A 3,848-nucleotide genomic window follows, 5' to 3' on the forward strand; every position below is an offset into this window, starting at 1 on the left:
TTAACATTAGGATGGATAAATTTACTAGTGTGTTTTTAGCACTAGATAAACCATCAAAGTCTAAAGAAGACTCTACCTTACGTAATGTATTGAAAAGTCCCAAGAGTAAGGAGTGGAATAAACAGTGTTTTGTTTTTTTCTGCTCAAAGATAATCTTCTGCACAGAAGTGGAACTGCACAGAACCTGTCGACTGAATAGTTTGTAGATTTAATGTGATTTTACATTTTATTTGTATGTAATAAATGTGCAGGTGTTTATTATATGACAAATAATTTTCAGGGTACATTGTGTGTTTATTTGTCATCCTTAGTTAACCACAGTTTATTGGTTCTCTACAAACTGTCCAATGGGGACATGCAGTACACACTTTCAGCAGTGCTCCTTAGTTCATTTTGCAATTTTCAAACAATACATCAACATGAAAATCATTTTGATCATTTGTTAATGAGGATCATCAAGGCAAACTTTATAGTGAAACTTACAGAAGATAAGGTTAATGAAAAATGTTTACGCTTCTGGGAAGAGCAAATCCACAAGTGATGGCAACAACATAGATAGATAGATAGATAGATAGATAGATAGATAGATAGATAGATAGGTAGGTAGGTAGGTAGGTAGGTAGGTAGGTAGGTAGGTAGGTAGGTAGGTAGGTAGATAGATAGATAGATAGATAGATAGATAGATAGATAGATAGATAGATAGATAGATAGATAGATAGATAGATAGATAGATAGATAGATAGATAGATAGATAGATAGATAGATAGATAGATAGATAGATAGATAGATACTTTAATAATCCCGGAGGAAATTAATTTATTAAAAAAAAAAAATTACTGCTTGTTAACTATTTTACTTATATCAATTTGTTTTGAAACAGGTTTAGAAGCAGGTTCAAACCATTTGATAGAGAGATAGATAGATAGATAGATAGATAGATAGATAGATAGAGAGAGAGAGAGAGAGAGAGAGAGAGAGAGAGAGAGAGAGAGAGAGCTGTGAGCAGCATGAGATTAATTTTGTGGATAATCCTTAAATACCTCTTTTCACGTTGCAAGCTGTTGTGTTGTGTGCGTGACACCATTCACCTTTGCAGCCACAAGTTTCCACTGTGACACAGGATCAGGACATGTCGTGATGTATCTCATGGCTGAGGAAGAACACACGTATGCATGCATGTCCACGTGCAAACGCATCTGCTGACCTGCAAACATACGCGTGGATACACACAGACTGCGTCTGATGGAACATCTAGGCAACATCCCTCTCCACTCCACCCACCTCGCCCTGTCTGAGTCTCCAGCCTTCTCTTTCTACTCCAGCATCTTCCTCATCTTTTTCCTTTTTGACGGTTCATAAATGTCTCATTCTCCTGCTGTGCCATCTTTCGGTTTTGTTAGAAACCTGCCAAGCCCATCTTTTTTCCCCTTTCCTCTATCTTTACATACAAACTTTTCAATAAAATATATAAATTATAAATTATTAAATTAAATTAATTAAATTTTAAGAGAACAGAAAAGAAAAGGAATTTGCAATTCCAATTTTTGTTATATGGTGGACACCTACTCTGATGCTCTGGAAAATGCATTGAAGAAGTTCACATGACATGCTGTACAGTACATCTGCAGTATATGCATGTGTAGCTTGGAAAGAATTACAATCCAATCTCTGTTTCTGTCTACTATTAAAGTTTGTTAAATCATATTTAAAAAGACTCGAGTATGATGTCAGCCCAAAGTCATCCACCACTGTACCGAATCTAACATTGTTAACTTGTCTTGCTCCACAACCCCTGCTCAATTTATTTATTATAGTTTTAATTCAGCTTTCCTGTTTTCACTCTCAGCCACACAGGCTCCACTTTTTTCTGATACACTGACCTCATTATGTCCACCAACACTTCCAATCACTTTCTTACTTTCTTGTAGTGGATGTATGTACAGTAGCTAATGATCCATGAACCATATGGTTACCTAAACATTGCTACAGGTTCACTTGATAGAAAATTGGCTCCCATGCCTGCTTAGAACTGACAGAAAATATGTTCACTTCTTTTGGTTTGTATATGATGAAAGTGCCAAAGAATCCACCAAATTAAGAGTACATGCACATTAAATTTACTCTTACTCTGACAACTTCCTAATAATGTGAATGATGAACACATCTTAAAGTTTGTATAATTCTCACTTGCTGATTATATTGTCAGGATAGTGCCTAGCTGTAATTATTCTAAAAATGTTAAAGTGGGCATTTTATTTGGAAGCAGGTGTAGCTGCTTTACCAGCTGCATTGCTCTGACGAAGATGTTACTTTTTGTGTTATTTTTTCAATAGCTTTTTTTTTGGTAACATGTCTACAATAATGTGACAAACACAAGAGACACACTATGATCAAAAGCTCAATCTTTGTAAATGTGACTTTGTGTTTTGAAATTATCATTATTTAATGATCTTAATAGACGTCAAGTGCATGGTAATAATACCATAATAATACAAAGACTAAAGATTTTGTTCAGGTTGTAGTGAAAAATATTTTGAGCTTTGTGCGACTTTACATTTAAGCCGTGGATATATTGTGAACAAAAATAAGGAAAATGGGTTTCAGCAGAGTTGGATATGTATCTGATTCGTAAATGTTGTGGTTGTCTTATATATAGCAACAACATTTAAAATATGGATGAAGATTCAAAACAAACAGAATGTTCTGCAACTGAAATTTCCATACAACCTGATGCAAGATGGCAAATACAGTTAAATATCCCACAAGCCTAGTGTCACAGCCCAGCTTGTAAGGTGAAAGAGAAGCAAGATTACCAGTTGTTGGTGAAAACAAGATTATTTATTTAAGTTTGAAGGTTGATTACTCATCATAATGAACATTTGGGGAGAGTGCTCTAGGTGACATATTTTCATAAGTCAAATACATCAGTGTAGGGTAGGTAAGAAGATGGTTATTAGGTATTAAGTCTTCAAGGAACTGAGTTGGTGGTACAGCAGGGTATCTTAATTTGTGCACCTGTGGTTTAAAGGGTGAAGGGCTAAAGGAATCTTACAGTTGTCAGAGTGTTCTCTCCATGCCGCTCATATTAAAGAGATCTGAGTTATCGCACAATTTCTGTGATTCTTCAGAGAATTAGTAACCTTCAACGTTAAACAAAAAGGAAGACCTTCCCTGACAGAGCCCAAACAAACTAAAAAAGGCAAACATAAAACCAAAGAAAAACAAGACACCGTTGACCTATAAGAAATAAAATATGACAACAAAACCTGTCTTGAGTAAAGTGATGGCCAGTAAAACCCAAATGAGAGAATATAGAATCCCTAATTCCAATGTGGCAAACAAAGAGTTCATCATGTGCCCAAGGATAAAGTAGTCACACCCCAAGGACAAATGGGATTGAACAACACAGTTATAAAAGCCAGCATGCAAAACTGTATTCAGTCAAGGATAGCTGCCTGACATCTGACAGGCCAAATTCTAAACATCTCGCCTTCATGCTGCATCCACAGGATTCTTGGTTTGGTTGGGACACTGCACCGATATGGTCCCAGTGATCTCAAAAGAGAAAGAATGGTCTAGCAATGTCATTGGGTATAACCAGTCACACGGACAATACCACACCGTTTGATTACCTTACAATATCTTAAAAAGAATACAAGGAAGCAGGACAATGGATGTAACACCATGCTATCCGATGTGCTATAACTATGGCAAGTATTAACAAGGTACATTGCACATATCTATGAAATGTAAATTTGTTTTGCTGAGAAAAATAAAATGCAGAAACATTACGAGGTCTTCCTTCAATTCATTTCATTTTCATTGTAATTTGTGTCATGAAAAGAGAC

Source organism: Antennarius striatus, chromosome 16 (assembly GCF_040054535.1).
Source record: "Antennarius striatus isolate MH-2024 chromosome 16, ASM4005453v1, whole genome shotgun sequence".
NCBI lineage: Eukaryota > Metazoa > Chordata > Actinopteri > Lophiiformes > Antennariidae > Antennarius > Antennarius striatus.